This window comes from Loxodonta africana, chromosome 2, assembly GCF_030014295.1.
Source record: "Loxodonta africana isolate mLoxAfr1 chromosome 2, mLoxAfr1.hap2, whole genome shotgun sequence".
Classification (NCBI taxonomy): Eukaryota; Metazoa; Chordata; class Mammalia; order Proboscidea; family Elephantidae; genus Loxodonta; species Loxodonta africana.
This window is the reverse complement of record NC_087343.1, coordinates 225,473,292-225,492,519: the sequence shown is the minus strand read 5'-3', so window position 1 is coordinate 225,492,519 and position 19,228 is coordinate 225,473,292. Positions and strand designations below refer to the sequence as shown.

General features: G+C 42.3%; 1 protein-coding gene across 7 annotated transcripts in view; it reads right to left on the bottom strand.

The window, feature by feature from the left end:
• The window catches only part of AGPAT3 (1-acylglycerol-3-phosphate O-acyltransferase 3), a 134,179-nt gene that overhangs the window by 89,298 nt on the left and 25,653 nt on the right, over window positions 1–19,228 (bottom strand). For 6 of the 7 annotated variants that reach the window (XM_064279518.1, XM_064279524.1, XM_064279525.1 and 3 more), the window contains exon 2: window positions 50–111. The gene's annotated coding sequence lies outside the window, so the exon portion shown is untranslated. Of the gene's footprint in view, window positions 1–49; window positions 112–12,984; window positions 13,099–19,228 lie in introns of all 7 variants that reach the window. The other variant, XM_064279521.1, reaches the window with a different exon arrangement.

Here is a 19,228-nt window from a genome sequence, read left to right as displayed (position 1 = left end):
AAATGAATCAACAACATATTAAAGTCCAAGCCAGGTGCCCGTGACTTACCAAGGCACAGGGTCAGCAGAGCCGGCAGGCCAGTGGTCCAAGCAGGTGTCCACCTTGAGGGCCTAAAAGCAGAGACACAGGCATCAGTGCTCTCACGGGACCAGGAAGGTACTCGCGGGGCCGAAGGAGGTCTCAGGAAGGCAGTAGTACCCAGGAAGGCGGACTTTCTCGCGCACTCACCCAGCTGCCTGATTCCCCAGGTATTCTCCCAACTTCAGCAAACACGGGACACAGCCTGCCTATCAGGGCCTTTTTGAGGGCCAGCACTTTCCACTGCCAGAGAAGGAGCCCATCAGGTGGCGGCACAAATGAACAAACCCAGACAGCCTGAGGTCACACCCAGGAGACAGGATGGAAAGCAACAGAAATTGCCATTGCCTCTCAGGAGCTGCTGAAGGTGGGCTACGGAGACCTCTTCCTGCCTCTGGATGGCCGGGGCGCCGCACTCCCCAGCTCAGCCGCTGCCCCCTCACTGCACTCACTCCTTCCCTAAAAGCCCCCTAAACCCATGCCCAGCCCAACTCCCAAAATGCCTTTAGCTTCTGACCCACAAAACAAAAGCCCAGGCTCACTGGCGATCTTTGGTCCTTGTTTTAAACACACTAGGGAGGAAGGGGCAAGAGAAGGTTTCACAGCCCAGAGAACACTTGAAGAGGTTTGTGAAGGTTCCGAAAATGCTAGCAGGCTACGCCATTAAAGACATGCAATGCTGGGCACACCTTTAAGGCCTGCCTCATTCATTCTACCCCCTTCATTCTCCTAACACTGACCGCACATCTAGGATGTTCTGGACACAGCCCTTACAAGACTACGTCCCTCTGTCTTGAGCTTTCCCCACGACCTTAAGCCTCACCTTGTCTTCCCCTAGAGCTCAGAGTTGGTGGATGGGAGCGCTGAAGCCTGCTGGCCTCTAGACTTGGTCAAGAAAGACAATAATAACAAAGCTGCACTTTAGCTGAGCTCTTTGTTAAGGGAGTGCCTCACTCTCGAGTGTGTTGAGTGTGTTCCCGAGAAGGCTTACTGCCAACACCTGACCAAGTGGACTTCATCACGGACTCTGTTTAAATGACTCCAGAACAGGCTTTCCCTTCCTTATCTCCCCAACCTCCCCACCCCAGGATCCACCTGACCTTACCATAAAAAGAAGAAAACATTGCAAACAGGATGGCCCTAACCGCAAATGTGGTAAATCTCTCACCCACCCCAGTCCCCACCCTTAACGTCCCTCAAGCGTTCTCAGCTCCTGGCTCCCTGCTCCCGGAGGATCTCGGCTCTCAATTCCATGTCTCAGTGGAGCAGGACCTCAGGCTCCCTTCCCACCACCATGGTGCCCCTTCCTGCCTTCCCTTCCCTTACTACAATGAAACCTGTGAGAGCCGGAGCTCGGTGCAACCGCCTTGTTTTTCCGGGTTTCACAGGTTTTCCGCCTTTGACAGGTTGCAGTCTTGCCACTTTTCTATGGCTCATTTTAGTGGAAAATATTTGTGTTTTCCTTCTCTGACAGGTTTCCACCTTACACAGGTTCTGGCTTTCGCAGGTTTCACGGTACAGTCCTTTTGAATAAAAACCATTCTTGCCTCTTTTAATGTTGTCTGGTGCAATTTCTTCTTTCTCAACCTCCTCACTCAGGAAGCCCAACAATGGGGGGCAGGCAGGGTGAATCCCCGGTCCCCAGGAATGGTATCTGTGCCCAGAGACTACACAGGTGGTGCAGGAGTGACACGGTTGCCGACGAAAGTGGAGGCACCAAGTCTACAGAAGTACAATACTGTCTGTGGATAACCGTCACTCTAGGGTAAATGGTGCTCCCTCTCCACTTGTGTGCCTCAAGCACGTTTTCCTTTTTATTCTCAAATCTTTTCTAGTGACTTCCCCTTCTCTTCATGGCCTTTCTTTTCTCACAGTTTCCAGGATCAAAACCAAAAAGACCAAACACGTTCCTGTCAAGTCAATTCTGACTCATGATGACTGACAGTTAAGGTTGTGTGTCAACTTGGCTGGGCCATGATTCTCGGTGGTTTGGCAGTTATGTAATGATGTAATCTGGGAGTTATATAATGATGTAATCATCTTCCACGATGTGATCTGATGTGATCAGCCAATCAGTTGTAAGGGAAGTTTCCTCAGGAGTGTGGCCTGCGTCCGATACATATATGGACGTTCTGGCAAAGCTTGCTTGTTTGCTCTGGGTCATGCATCTGGCTCATGTGACCTCCAGTTCTTGGGACTTGAGCCAGCTGCCTGCCTTACTGCCCGCTGATCTTGAGATTTGCCAGCCTCTGCAGTCTGTGAGCCAGCAGCCTACCATCTACCTGCCGATCTTGGATTTGTCAGCCTCCACAGCCTGTGAGCCAGTAGCCCGCCATCTGACCTGCTGATCTTGGGTTCATCAGCCCCTGCAGCTACGTGAGTCTGAAGCCTGGAACCTGACGCCTGACCCATGAACTTGGGACTTTCCAGCCTCTATAACCACATAAGCCTTCTCCTTGAGATAAATCAATCTCTCTCTATACATATATGCTTGACTGGTTTTGCTTCTCTAGAGAACCCAGCCTAAAACAACAATCCCATGAGTTACAGAGTAAAACTGTGCTCCATAGGATTTTCTTGGCTATAATCTTTACAGAAACAAAATGCCAGGCCTTTCTTCCATGGTGCCCTGGGTGGGTTCCAACCGCCAACCCTTAGGTTAGTAGTCGAGTGCAAACCATTTGCGCCACCTAGGGAATTTCCAGGATGAAGCCCCTGCCTAAATAAAGATGGCTTTAAAGCCATCACAAAGTGGATATACTTCAGAAAACATCAAGAAGAAGCATTTCCTTTCTTTCCACACCCCCAACGATTATGTAAAAGGGAATCTTGATGCTTTAAAACCAGTGTCATCGAGGTAGGATTTACATACAATAAATTAAACAATTGTACTGTACAATCTGAAGAGTTTTCACACAAGTGTGATTGTGATACAGAACATTTCTATCACCTCAAAATTCCCCTGGCACCGCTTAGTAGTCAACCCCTTCCCCACCCCACCATCAAAGAGAGAAATCAATAGCAGGTAATCTTGCTTTGACTTGGGGGTTTTCTTACCCAGAAAACCAAAGAATTCACTGTACAGACATTCCTGATCAGAATTACCCTGCCAGCGGTTTTTCTTTTACCCTGAGTTGCAAATCCTTTCTTTCCCATTTGAACCCAGGCTTGCTGAATTTGAATTTCAAAAGATACAGCTGAGTGGAGGGGCGGAGACCATCTTGTGACCTAGTATCACTTTGATCTCAGTAAAAGGAGGAGGGTGGGGTTCAATCAATGATGTTAAGATTAGCCAGTGCCTGATCTTCTATATTTCTCTTCTCTTTATAAACCTCATCGTACCTAACATCTTAGAGCCATTTGCTTTTTCTGGAATCAAAACAGTCTCCCTATATGCATACAGAATAACTGCTCAGAATAAGGAAACTCACGTGGCGCAGTGGTTAAAAGCTACGGCTGCTAACCAAAAAGGTCAGCAGTTCGAATCCACCAGGCACTCCTTGGAAACCCTATGGGGGAGTTCTACTCTGTCCTATAGGTTGCTATGAAATAAACCTTAAGTTCAAATTTCATTGAATTTTGAGTTATTTTTAACATTCCTGGCCCTGGGCAACCACTAATCTGCTTTTTATTAATACTTTTGGCTTATCTGACTTTCACATTAATCTAATAATCTAGTTTGAAATGGTCTTTTTCACTCGGTACGTGGTCACAGTGCTGCTGAGACTCATCCACAGTGCTGTGTGTATGGTAGCTGCTCTCTACTGCTGAATAGCATTCTACCATATGGGTATAACACGATCTGTTATATCCACCCTCCAGCTGATGGACGTTGGGTTTTATGCTATTATGAATAATAGTATTTCTATAGCAGCACTAGATAATGAAGATACTTTCCAATCTGTATGTCTTTTTATTTCTTTTTCTTGCCTTACTGCACTGGCTAGGACCTCCAGCACAATGTTAAATAACAGTAAGGACAGCAGACATTCTTGTCGTTTCCAACGTTAGAAGGAAAGCTTTCAGTCTTTCACCATTAAGAACAATGCTTTACCCATCACCATTACCCATCCCTGTCAAGTTGATTCCAACTCATAGTGACCCTAGAGAACAGAGCAGAACTACCCCATAGGGTTTCCAAGGAGCAGCTGGTGGATTCAAACTGCCAACTTTTGGTTAGTAGCCACATTTCTTAACCACTGGCTATAGATTTTTCAAAGATGCCCTTTACTAGGTTGAGGAAGTTTGCTTTATTTTATTTTGCTGAGAGTTGTTTTGTTTTGTTTTTTTAATCATGAATGGGTATTGAGATATTTCCCCCCGAAATTTTCTTGCATTAGGATGATCATATGTATTTCCCTTTCTGTCTGTTAATACAGTAAATTACATTGCTTAATTTTTGAATGTTAAACCAACCTTGCATTCCTTGGCTAAATCCCACTTGGTTATGATGCAGTATCCTTTTTCTATATTGCTGGATTCAATTTGCTAACATACTGTAATTTTCACATGTATGTGCATGAGGGATATTGGCCTTTAGTCTTTGGTTCTGCTATCAGGGTAATGTGGGCCTCATACAATGAGTTAAAAAGGGTTCCCTTTTCTTCTAATTACTGGAGGACTTTGTATACAGTTATTAATATTATTTCTTCCTTAAATGGTTGATCAAATTAATCAATAAGGTTCTCTGGGCCAAGAGTCTTCTTTGTTGGTAGGTTTTTACATACCAATTCAATTTCCTTGATAGACATAGGGTAATTCAGATTTTTTACTCCGACTTGAGTAAATCTGGGTAGTTTGTAACTTTCCCAGAATTTGTCCATTTCATCTATGTTGTCTAATTTGCTCGCCTAAACTTATACTCAATAATCCTTTATTATCCTTTATAATGTCTGTTATTCCAACACAGTTGCCTTACACATTTCAAACTTAACTATGACCAAATTCTTGACCCCAGCCTTCCCCCCACGCTCCGTTCCCATAAACAGAGCCACATCCACCCATTTGTTTAACCCCCCAAAATGTTTGAGTATCCTTCTTGGTTCCTCCCTTGCTTTCTTTCAACTCCTTCCCAAAGCCAATTCTTAAGTCCTGTCCATCCAACCTCCAAAATCCATCTTCCTTATCACCTTCACTGCCACTGCTTGGACCCAGCTGCCATGCCTGAGTTGCTGCAAGAGGCTAACAGTGATCTCCCTGCCCCATGCTCGCTCCCAGGTGCGTGCTCCACAGAGCTGCCAGTGCAGTCTTCAAACAGAAACCAGCTCCTGGCCTTGCCTAAAATTCCTCCATGGCTCCCCAGTGCACTTAGAATAAAACCTGCCTCCAGGCCATGTTCCTCAAAGCCCTGTGGTCTGGGCCATGTCTATCTCTACAGCCTCCTCTCTTGTCTCTCTCTGTTTCACTTTTCTTCACTCATGTGACCTTCTTTCAATTGCTCAAAAGATGCCAAGTTCAGTCCAACTTTAAAACTTCTGCACACACTCTTTTCTCTGCCTGGTACACTTGTTCTCCCCACCCTTCACAGAAAACTTCCTCCTCAGCCATTAAGCTTCAGCTTCAACATTTTTTTCTCAAAAAGGCCTGCCCAGGCATCCAAATTGGTAATGAAGAAGTTAAACTCTCCCTATTTGTGGATGATATGATACTATACATAGAAAACCCAAAAGACTCCATGAGAAAACTACTGGAACTAATAGATTCAGCAGAGTAGCATGATACAAGAAAAACATACAAAAATCAGTTGGACTCTTATACACCAACGAAAAGGCCTGCCCCAACTAACTGAACCCAAACTCAAACAGGTCTCCCACCATAGCACAGACAGGATTTCCAACAATGGCTGCAAATCTACCTCCCATTCCAATGTTCATCTGCAAGGTGACCTTGCCACCCTCCCACTAAGAGGTGGGACCTATTTCCCACCACCTGCACTTTGCTGGGGTTGCCCTTATGGCTGTACTGCCCAAGAGAATGCAGTGGAAACGACAACTTCTGCTTTTGTGTTCTCGGTCATCTTCTAAGAAGCCCAAGCTAGCTACATGGGTAAAGGTGACGGGGAGAGGGAGGGAGAGATGCCCAGGTGATCCCCAGCTGTCCCAGTCATCCCAGTTGAAGCACAGGAGATTGCAAATGCCCCAGCAGACTCCACGTGGAGCAGAGATAAGCCACCCTGCCAAGCCCTGCACAAACTGCAGCGCAGTGAGTAAATAAATAATTGTTATTGTTTTAAGCCACCACCCACCTGTCAGTAGGACAAACTGACAACAACAAAGTTTGGGGCCCTTTGTTAAACAGGAAATACAATATTGTAGCACCTTTTCCTTTAATAAGTGTTATGGGTGGAATTGGAGCCCCGGTGGCACAGTAGTTAAGAGATCCCCCACTAACCAAAAGGTCGGCAGTTCGAATCCACCAGCTGCTCCTTGGCAACTCTATGGAGCAGTTCTACTCTGTCCTACAGGGTCGCTATGAGTCAGAATTGACTCGACAGCAATACGTTTGGCTTTGGGTTTTTTGCTTATGGGTTGCACTGTATCCCTCCATATTATGTACTGAAATCCTGGTCCCTATTTTTCTTTTTTCCTGTGGATGTGATGTAATGTAATCTAATCAATCGATCCGGTAAGGTCTATCAGTGTAGGCTGGATCCTAAATCTGATCACTTCTGAGTTATAGAAAAGCAGATCAGACACACAGGGATCCACACACAGGGAAGACAATGTCACATGAGGATCGGCTACAAGCCAAGGAACCAAGGAATACTCAGGCTACTGAAAAGCAAGACATCAATATGGCCGAGACCCTGATTTGGACTTTAAGCTTCAGAACTGTGATAAAACAGATTTCTGTTCTTAAAGCCACCCACTGTGGTATTTCTGTTACAGCAGCACTAAGAAACTAAGACCATAAGATATCTCACAATTCACAATAACTGTATGTCCATTTACCTGTTTTTTCTTTCTCTCCCACTAAAACATAAATTCTGTGACAGCAGGGACACAGAACAGCGTGACTTCTGTTTGTCACTCTAATTCCAACAATAGCAGCATGCCTAGTGCACAGCACAAACAATTTTAACAAGTACCGTTAAATGAGCTAAAGTGTAGGAAAGAGGTGTGGGAAACGCCCCTGTGTGGTGCAAACGGTTTGCACTCCACTACAAACCTAAAGACTGGAGGTTCTAACCCACCCCGTGATGCCCCAGAAGAAAGGCCTGGCATTCTGCTTCCATAAAGATTACAGCCATGAAAACCCTACGGAGCAGTAATATACTCTGTAATACACGAAGTCTCCATAAATCAAAATCGACTCAATGGCTGCAGGTTTGATTTTTTTGTGGGGGAGGGTGGAAAATGACTTCCCAGAGCTCTGAATAACTCAGTCAATTATGTCTGAATGGTATGCTCTTTTTTTTTTTTCCGGTATATTTTTTAAAATTGTGCTTTAAGTGAAAGTTTACAGTTCAAGTTAATTTCTCGAACAAAAATTTATACACATATTGTTATGGGACATTAGTTGCAATCCCTATAATGTGACAGCACACTCCTCCTTTCCACCCCAGGTTTCCATTCAACCAGCTCCTGTCCCTTCCTGCCTTCTCATCCTGTCTCTGAACAGAAGCCGCCCATTTGGTCTTGGGTATCTATTTGAACTAAGAAGCACACTCTTCACAAGTATTATTTCATGTTTTATAGTCCAGTCTAATCTTTGCCTGAAGAGTGGGCTGGAGATAAATGGTATACTCTTACTTAAGCAGATAAAATGATACTTCTATGAGCCTCTGACTGGTAGTACTAACATTATACTATAAACGTTGCTAAATTAAAGATCACACTAAAGGAGGAGTTAAAAAAAATTAGGTCTTTCAACAAATGGTGCTGGGACAACTGAATATCCACATTCAAAACAATAAAGTGGGACCTATATCTCACGCCATATATAAAAAGTAACTCAAAGTGGATCACAGACTTAAATATAAGAGCTAAGCCACAGAACTCTTAGAAGAAAACATAGACTAAGTCTCTGTGACCTTGGTTTAGGCAATGGATTCTTAGATCGGACACCAAAAGCTCAAGCAAACCAAAGGAAAAATAGACAAATTGGACATTAAAATTTTTCGTGCTTCAAAGGACACTATCAAGAGAGTGAAAAGACAACCAGAGAATGGGAGAAATTATTAAAAATCATATATCTGGTAAGGAACTTGTATCCAGAATATATAACTCCTATAACCCACTACATAGGACCCAATATAAATGACCCACTAGCGTGTGAGGAAACCCTGGTGGCATAGTGGTTAAGAGCTATGGCTGCTAACCAAGAAATTGGCAGTTTGAATGCACCAGGTGCTCCTTGGAAACCATATGGGGCAGTCCTACTCTGTTCTATAGGGTCGCTATGAGTCAGAATGAACTCGACAGCAACGGGTTTTTTTTTTTTTTTTTTTTTTTTTTACTAGGGTGTGAAGGCAAACAGTAACAAGTGTAGACGAGGATGTGGAGAAATTGAAACCCTCAGACATTGCTGGTGGGAGTACAAAATGGTACAGTGACTCTGGAAAACAGTTTGGAAGTTTCTCAGAAAGTTAAACACAGAGTCACCATATGACTCAACAATTCCATCCCTAGGCATTTACCCAAGAGATTTTAAGACATGTGTCCATGCAAAAACTTGTACATACATGAATGTTTGTAACATTATTCACAAGAGCCAAAAAGTGGAAACAACCCAAATGCCCATCGACAGATGAATGAACTAACAAAATGTGGTATATACATCCAAAAAATTATTCAGCAATAAAAAGGAAAGAAGTAGGTACATGTTACAATGTGGATGAACCTTGAAAACACAGACACAAAAGACCACATATTACAGGATTTCATTCAAATGAAAATTCAAAAGCGGCAAATCCATAGAGACAGAAAGCAGGTTAGTGGTTGCCAGCAGCTGGGGAAAGAGGGGGAGTTTGGGAATGACTAACAATGGGTATACCAGTTACCGCCAAGCTGCTTCTGACTCATGGCAACCCCACGTGGTCGGAGCAGAACTGTGCTCCATACGGTTTTCAAAGGTTGATTTTTCAGAAGCAGATCGTCAGCCCTTCCTTCCTGCTAACGGGTACAGGGTTCCTTACTGGGGTGATGCAAATGTTCTGGGATTAGACAATGGTGATGGCTGCAGAACTCTGAATATACTAAAACCAACTGATGTATATACTTTAGAAAGGTAAATTCATGGTATATGAAATATACCACAATAAAGCTGTTATTAAAAATTCAAGCCTTTTTTTTTTTTTTCCAATTTGTGTAGATTACAAAAACAAAAATATAGCTAGATGAGTCAGTGGGCACAACATAGTTCATAAAGATAATCTTCTACATCCTATTTGGTGAGTAGTGTGGGGTCTTAAAAGCTTGTGAGCGGCCATCTAAGATATAACTACTGGTCTCTTCCCATCTGGAGCAACGGAGAGTGAAGAAAACCAAAGACTCAAGGGAGCGATTAGCCCAAAGGACTAACAGGCCACAACGTACACACCCTAAGAACTGAAGAACTATGTGGAGCCTGGCTACCATCACTGACCGCGCCGACTGGGAATACAACACAGGGTCCCAGAAAGAGCAGGAGAAAAATGTAGGGGGAAAAAAAAAATCAAATTCACAAAAAAAGACCAGACTTACTGGTCTGACAGAGACTGGAGGAACCCCCGAGACTATGGCCAAAGACACCCCTCTGACCTGGAACTGAAGCCATTCCCAGAGACCACCTTCCAGTCAAAACAATAGACAAACCAATAAAATAAACAGTAACACCTGAAAGGAAAGTGCTCCTTAGAACAATCAGTTGTATGAAATCAAAAGAGCAATATTTGCCCAAAAGCAAAGATGAGAAGGCAAGAAGGAGTAGAAAAGCAGGACAAAAGAAAATGGGGAACCCAGGGCAGAAACGGGGAAAGTGCTGGCACGCAGTGGAGAATGAAACCGAGGCCATGAAACACTTTGTGTACAAACTATTGAATGGGAATCTAACTTGCTCCGTAAACTTTCACCTAGTGCACAAAAAAACACACACATACATAAATACATACATTTATATGTATAACCTGTTGCCATCGATATATACTTATATATATCGGCGTTGTTAGGTGCTGTCAAGTCAGTTCCGACTCACAGCAACCCTATGCACAACAGAACGAAACGCTGTTTGGTCCTGCGACATCAGCTGTACACATACTTACATATATATAGATATGGAAATCCTGGTGGCATAGTGGTTAAGAGCTATGGCTGCTAACCGACAGGTCAGCCGTCTGAATCCACCAGCCACTCCTCGGAAACTCAGTGGGGCAGTTCTACTCTGTCCTATAGAGTCGCTATGAGTTGGAATCAACTCGACAGCAATGGGTTTGGTTTTTATATACATACCTACATACTTACACGGAAACCCTGGTGGTGTAGTGGTTAAGTGCTACGGCTGCTAACCAAAGGGTCGGCAGTTCGAATCCGCCAGGCGTTCCTTGGAAACTCAAAGGGGCAGTTCTACTCTGTCCTATACGGTCGCTATGAGTCAGAATCGACTCGATGGCACTGGGTTTAGGTTTTTTTGGTTATATACTCACACAGGGTCGTTATGAGTCAGAACTGACTCGACAGCAAGGGGTATGTACGTATACTTACATGTACGTATACATATATACATATAGCTAGAAATAGCCTGACCTGGGAACAAAATTAATAAAATTAACAAGTACTTACTAGACTGCTGAATTGGATCAAGTTGGAGCTGGGTTCAAATCCAGGCTCTACCATTCTCCAGCATGTGACCTGTGAAGGTGTGTAAGGTCTCTGAGCCTCAGATCCCCATGTGAAGGTTAGGAAGACCAACACTTCCCCTGCAATGCTGTGACAGGCACCAGCCTGACCCTCACACACAGCAGGCTTAATAAACAGCAGGTACGACAATTATCACCACGTTAGGCCCCGTGACATACATCAACATTTATTATTACTGCCCCTACCCTCAAGGGGCTTAATGATTTATGTGGGGTAACAAGATCCACTTACAAGCATAAAAAAAAAATTGAAGGATGTTTCAAACATTAAATGCAGTACATTCAGAAGTGGAAAAATTACTTGAGGGTAGGAGGAACAGGGAGGGCTTAGATTTTTACTATGAAGCTAAAACCCTTACTTAACCCTTGTAAGGAAATTCAATACACAAAGATCTCAACTTAGATCAATAAATTACAAGGTAGCCACATCACAAGGGCATTTTCCAAAGGGTTTCCTCTAAATAATGCATTTTAATTGACTCAATTTACATGAGAGTTCAATGTTTCTTTTTAGGAGTAACTCTACAGAAGTTTTCTTTTTAGAAATATGGTGACCCAGTTTATTCAGAACGATCCTCCTGCTGAAGACAACTATAAACGCTCGTTGAAAATATACAAATCATATTCCAAAAACATCAAAGAGCTGACAAGATAGCAAGAAATTAAAAAGCCACAGTTATGGGTTGACTTGTATCCCCCAAAAGTTCAAGTCCTAGCCCACAAACCTGTACCAAACCCATTGTCGTTGAGTCAGTTCTGACTCATAGCTACCTTACAGGACCGAGCAGAACTGCCTTATAGGGTTTCCAAGGAGCGGCTGGTGGATTCGAACTGCTGACCTTTTGGGTAGCAGCCAAGCTCTTAACCAACGCACCACCAAAACCCCAGTCCCTGTGAATATAATCTTATTTGGAAATAGGGTCCTTGCAGATGTAATTAGTTGAGAAGGTTATACTAGAGTGTGAGGGGGTTGCAGGGCTAATGTAACCTGAACAGTGATCTTATAAAGAGAACAGACACAGACACACACGGAGGGAAGACAGCCATGCAAAGATGGAGGCAGAGATTGGAGTGACAGACCTACAAGCCAAGGAATGCTTGGAGCTATCAGAAGCTGGGAGACAGACATGGAACAGATCCTCCCTCAGAAGGAATCATCATGGCTGACACCCTGATTTTGGACTTGTGGCCTCCAAAAACTGTGGGAGAATAAATTTCTGTTTTTAAACCACCCCATGTGTGGAAGCCCCAGGAAACAAATACAGTCACCCCTCACCTCCACTCCTAAGGTGCTGAGTCCAACAGTAAACACTCTTCCCATAAAGCTAGAGTTCCCAGGACAAAGGAAAACTAAGAGAAATATACACCTTGCCTTCCCACTACAAAAAAGACTGCAAAGATAAATGACCCTGGCGTTAAGCACCACAGAAGGGGAGGGGGGAAACCCATGAGAACAGAAGACAACTCTCATATGCGTTTACAGCTGAAATTCACATCACTTAAGGGACTTAAAAAAAAAAAAATCTACAAATTTAGTTTAAAATTATCGAACACTGACAGCTCCCTAGGAGCCTGGCAGGAGAAAACACATACTATCACCGGAGTAATGAGCCTTCATCCCAGGCGTCAAGGAATTCCCACAAAGGATGTTGCAAAGAGAGGACAGCAAAAACTAACCAAACACAATGAAACCAAGAACAAGAGCCAGCAGAAACACAATCGCAAAGTTTTCACATATTGGAACTCTTCTAGGTCTAAAGGATCAAAAGAAAATCTTGAGGTTACCTACATGGAGTCGGGAACTATAAAATAACCTAAAAAACCCCACTCTTGTTGAGTCAATTTTGACTCATAGCAACCCTATAGGACAGAGCAGAACTGCCCCATGGGGTTTCCTAGGCTGAGCCCTGGTGGCATAGTAATTAAGAGCTTGGCTGCTAACCAAAAGGCTGGCAGTTTGAATCCACCAGCCACTCCTTGGAAACTCTATGGAGCAGTTCTACTCTGTCCTATGGGGTTGCTATGAGTTGGAATTGACTCGATAACTACAGGTTTGTTATTTAATCCTTACAGAAGCAGACTGCCATGTCTTTCTCCCACGGAGCGGCTAGTGGGTTCGAACCAATGACCTTTTAGTTTGTAGTCAAGCGCTTAACCACTGTCCCTCCAGGGATCATAGAATGACCTAGCGAATAAAAAAAAAAAAAGAGCTTTTAAGAATGAAAAATAAAATAAATGAAATTTAAAAATCAATGGACACACTGGAAAAAAAAAAAAAAGATTGCCATCAAGTTGATTCCAACTCACGGGAATCCTACGTGTTACAGAGTAGAACTGCTCTCTATGGTTTTCTTGGCCGTAATCTTTACAGAAGCAGATAGCCAGGCCTTTTTTTCTTCCACAGTGCTGCTGGTAGTCCAGCACAAACCATTTCCATCACCCAGTGGTGATTTTTTATTTATTAAATGAAGAGGTTGCACAGGGCTTAAGGTTGAATAGGCCATCAGTAAACCCTATGACAAGTCAGAAAAAAGTATTCAGACTGCAGCAGACAGAGGGAAGGAAAACATGAAAAGAGGGTAAGAGATATGGGACTAGTGAGGTCTAACATACATATAATAGAAGTTCCGGGGGAGAGAAGAGAGAGAATGTTGCAGACGCAATATGTGACAAGATAGTACTTAAATTCTCCAAAACTGATGAAAGACATGAATCCAGGCATTCAAAAAGCCTAAGGAACTTGAGCAGGATTGAAAAAAGAAAGAAAAGAAATCTCTGCATAGATACATGGTAACTGCAATCTACCAACAACAGAACGATCTCAAAAGCAGCCAGAGAAAAAAGGCAGGTTTTCTTCAAAGAAGAGAGTCTGACAATGACTTCTTAACACACCAAGGATGGTAAAGGCCAGTGGAAGATATCACCAATGTGCTCAAAAATATAACCACTAACCTAGAATTCAATAACCAGCAAAAGTATCTCTGAAGATGCAGGGAAAACTAAACACACTTTCAGACCAAAAAAGGGAGGAGAGTTTGCCACAAGCAGAACCTGACTGAAGGGAATTCCTTCTAATGTATGTACAAGAAGCCCTGGAGGAACAATGGTTAAGTTCTCAGCCGCCAACCGACAGGTCTAAGGTTTGAACCCACCAGCGGCTCCAAGGGAAGAAAGACCTGGTGATCTGCTCCCACAAAGATTTCGGCCTACGAAACCCTGTGTGGCATTTCTACCCTGTCATACAGGGTTGCTGAGAGTCAGAATCAACTTGACAGCACACAACAACAATGTATGTGCACTTTCAGCAGAAAAATGTGATCCTGGATGGAAAGTCAGAGATGCAAAAGAAAATAAAGGGCAAAGAGAAAGCCAAATATATGTGAAATCTGAAACATTAACTGTAAACTATAATAATAATAATATAATAATGTCTTGTGAAGTTAAAAAAAAAAAAAAGGAATTAAATGCACAACAACACATTAACTGGGAGAGGAGTTAACAGAGTGAAGAGTGTTCTCAGGCCATATGCTGGGCCATAAAGCAAGTTCCAACAAATTTCAAAAGGCAGAGGTGAATCTGAACTTATTCTTTGACTCGAAGCCACTTGCACTTAAACAAGTAACAAAAAGATACTTACAAAAATCCCCTATGTTTAGAAATTAAGACATGCAAATGACCAGTAACAAAGAAATTAAATGGAAGTTAGAAAATATATTGAACAGAACAGTAACAAAAATATTTCATATCACAACTTATGGGCTACAGTGAAAGCAGTTCTCAAAGTGAACGTTATGTATAGTCTTAAGTGAATATTTAAAAAAAATTATTTAAGGCTGAAGACCTAAAACATATTCTACAAAGTTAGAAAAACAACAAATTTAAAAAGAAGGAAGTTGGCATAGTCAGATGCTTCCTGTGGTCCTTCTTACAACAAAGACCAAAAAAAACAAGTGAAATGATCATATATGAGAATCTAGGAACCCTGAACATCAAAGACAAAGTTGAGGAGTTGGACTGAGTGGCAGGGGGAGGGAGTGACAGTTCAGAAACAGCAAGGATTTGCCACACCTGACCTGGCCAGCACCCTGCAGGCTGGATCGGCTGGCACATATGGGCTGAGGCAAGCAGTGGCACTCAGGATGTGTCTTCCACATTGGGAGAAACCAAGCCTCCGGAACCACAGAGAAGCACTGCCAAATCGGCAAAAGTTAAGTACAAGTGTCTAACCTACCACACTGGATCAAAACAACCCTTCGCCCCTTTGAGAAGTACCTCTCTCCCATTTATCTGCCCCTCCCTGCTCTGCTCTGGGTCCCGGGCTTGCTTCAGTGATTGCTGTGCCCCCTGAGCAGGAAGTAGGACTCGTCACATGTCCTGAGCCATTCACCCGGCTTTGGAGAGGGAACAAATTAACAAACAGGAAAAATCATCTGCCAGCTCCCCTACCTAAGCCAGGAACTCAGGGCAGGCACAGACCCTTTGCCTAGGCACAGGTATAAGGGCTCCACAGACTCTGAATGCCTTTCACCCCTACATAGATATCTGTGGCCCATTTCTACAGCATAGGCCCTCATTAGCACTGTACAACAGGGTAGATATCTGAAGCCTATTTTCAACTGCAACAACTAAGGGGGGGTGGCAGATTCGTGACATCTGACACTATTCTGCCGTTTAAGCAGGGTCCTCACTTACCCACATCAGGGGCCTGAGGACTGGTGGCTCCACTCACTGCACTGAGCCAACTGTGACAGGGGTCTGAGAAAAAGTGATGCCTCCCAGTCCTTACAGCCAACAGCACTGGCTGCCCAAAGTCCAGCTGCAAAATCCACCCACCTACGTGCCTTCCACCCAGGCACTCAGGCAGCCATCAGCCCTCTGTCTTGCTTAGCACATGACCCCTACAGGAGCCAAATACCTATGCCTACTCCAATCACCCCTGCCAATGTAGGACTGTAGGTGAGAGCCTGCACCACACAATCAGTGACCAATGACCCGGAATCCATGCAAGAAAAGCAGACTCCTGGACTCACATGCCTAGTGACAGCTCTAACCACCTGGTCACAGGACGTAAGAGCTTCAAAGACACCAATAATCAAAAGCAGCTCACATGACCAGCCAATGTGGGCATACCAAAACAAGATGCTAGGACACAGTAAGCAAATATAAAGTAAATAAATGCAATAACTTATTGATGGCTTGGAGACAACAGTCGATATCAAATCACATAAAGAGGCAGACCATGATGGCTTCAGCAAGCAACCAAAGCAAAGAACCAAGAAACCTCCTGGAGGAAGTTAAGGTCTTGGAATTATCAGAAGTAGAATTCAAAAGACTAATATACATAACTTTTCAAGAGATCAGAAGGGAGATGGCAAAACGCAGCCAAGCCAAAGAACACACAGACAAAGCAACGGAGGAACTTAAGAAGGTTATACAAGAGCATAATGACAAATTTAACAGACTGCAAGAATCCATAGAGAGACAACAAACAAAAATTCAGAAGACTAACAGTAAAATTTCAGAATTAGACAGCTCAATAGGAAGTCATAAGAGCAGAAAACTGAGGCAATCGAAGTCAGAATTAGTGAGACTGAAGATAAAGCACTTGGCATCAATTTATTTGAGAAAAATCAGACAAAAGAATTCTTAAAAAATGAAGACACCCTAATAATCTTGTGGGACTCCGTCAAGAGGAATAAACTACGGGTGATTAGAGTACCAGAACAGGATGGGATAACAGAAAACGCAGAGTGAACTGATGAAGATTTGCTGGCAAAAAACTTCCCTGACAGCATGAAAGATGAGAAGATATCTGTTCAAGAAGTTCACCAAATCTTATACAGGGTAGATCCCAAAAGAAAGTCACCAAGCATATTATAATCAAACTTGCTAAAACCAAAGATAAAGAAAGAATTTTAAGAGCAGCTAGGCATAAATGAAAAGTCATCTACAAAGGAAAGTCAATAAGACTAAGCTCTGACTACTCAGCAGAAACCACGCAGGCCAGAAGGCAACGGGATGACATACATAAAGCCTTGAAGGAAAAAAATTGCCAACCAGGAATTGTATATCCAGCAAAACTGTCTCTTCAATATGATGGCGAAACTGGGACCTTTCCAGATAAAGAGAAGTTTAGGTAATTTGTAAAAACCAAATCAAAATTATAAGAAATACTAAACGGAGTCCTCTGGTTAGAAAAGCAGTAATATCGGATAACAACCCAAGACTAGAACGCAGGAAAGAACAACCAGATAACAACCCAGATAGGGAAGTCACAAAAATAAATCACAGCTAAAACACTGAAAATAGGGAAACAGAGACATCAATAGGTAAAAGATGACAACATTAAAGCAAAAAAGAGGGACTAAACAATGTAGTCAAATGAGAAGAATATGAGAGGAAGTCAAGGCAATATCAAGAAATAAAAGATCGGTTTAAACTTAGAAAAATAGAGGTAAATATTAAGGTAGCCACAAAGGAAACTAACAATCCTACACATCAAAAAAAAAAAAAGAAGAAGAAAAACATAAAGACTCGGCAAATACAAAATCAACAACGATGAAAAAGAAGACATTCAGCACAGAAAATTAAATGAACAAAAAACCTCAACAACACACAAAAAAATACATCAAAATGACAGCACTAAACTCAAAAAAAAAAAAAAACTCATACCTATCAATAATTACACTGAATGTAAATGGCATAAATGCACCAACAAAGAGACAGAGAATGCCATAATGGATTAAAAAGCATGATCTGTCCATACGTTGCCTACAAGAGACATGTGTTAGACTCAAAGACACAAACAAACTAAAGCTCAAAGGATAGAATATAGCAAGCAAACAACTACCAAAAAAGAGCAGAAGTGGCAATATTAATCTCTGACAATGCAGACTTTAAAGCAAAGTCTACCACAAAGGATAAGGAAGGACACTATACAATGATTAAAGGGTCAATACATCAGAAGGACATAATCACAAGAAATATTTATTTACCCACCAAGGCTCCAAAATACATAAAACAAACTCTAACGACATTGAAAAGAGAAATAGAAACTCCACAATAATAGTAAGAGACTTCAACACGCCACTTCTGATGAAGGACAGGACATCCAGAAAGAAGCTCAATAAAGACACAGAAGATCTAAGTGCCACAATCAAACAACTTGATCTCATAGACATATACAGAACACTCCACCCAACAATAGCCAAGTGTACTTTCTTTTCCAACACGCATGGAACATTCTCCAGAATAGACTACATATTAGGCTACAAAGCAAGTCTTAACAGAATCCAAAACACTGAAATATTACGAAGCATCTTTTCTGACCAAAAAGCCATAAAAGTAGAAATCAATAACAGAAAAAGCAAGGAAAAAAAATGGAAATTGAACAATACCTTGCTCAAAAACTACTGGGTTACAGAAGAAATTAAAGATGGAATAAAGAAATTCACAGAATCAAATGAGAATGAGAACACATCTTCCCAGGGCCTTTGGGACACAGTAAAAGCAGCACTCAGTGGTCAACTTATAGCAATAAAAGCACATCTCCAAAAAGAAGAAAGCGCCAAAATCAAAACTTAACCCTACAACTCAAACAAATAGAAAGAGCGCAGCAAAAGAAGCCCTCAGGCACCAGAAGACAGAAAACCACAAAAACTAGAGCAGAAATAAATGAAATAGAGAATTGGAAAACAACTGAAAGAGTTAACAAGACCAAAAACTGGTTCTTGGAAAAGATCAATAACATCAATAAACCATTGGCCAAACTGAGAAAAGAAAAACAGGAGAGGAAGTAAATAACCCGAATAGGAAATGATATGGCCAATATCATGACAGATCCAAATGAAATTAAAAGAATCATAACAGAATACTATGGAAAATTGTGCTCCAACAAATTTGAAATCCTAGATGAAAGGGACAAATTTCTAGAAACACACTACCTACCTAAACTAACACAGAGGTAGAAGAGCTAAATAAACCTATAACAAAAGAAGAGATTAAAGAGATAATTTTTTAAAACTCCCAACAACAACAACAAAAAATCCTGATGGCTTCAGTGGAAAATTCTACCAAACTTTCAGAGAAGAGTTAACACCACTACTACTAAAGGTATTTCAAAGGATAGAATACTCCCAAACTCGGTCTATGAAGCCAACATAACCCTGATACCAAAATCAGGTAAAAACACCACAAAAAAAAAAAAAAGAAAGAAAGAAAATTACAGACCAATATCCCTCACGAACATAGAGGCAAAAATCCGCAACAAAATTCTAGCCAACACTGAAGGGGACTTCTAAGTCAATTGGCATAAT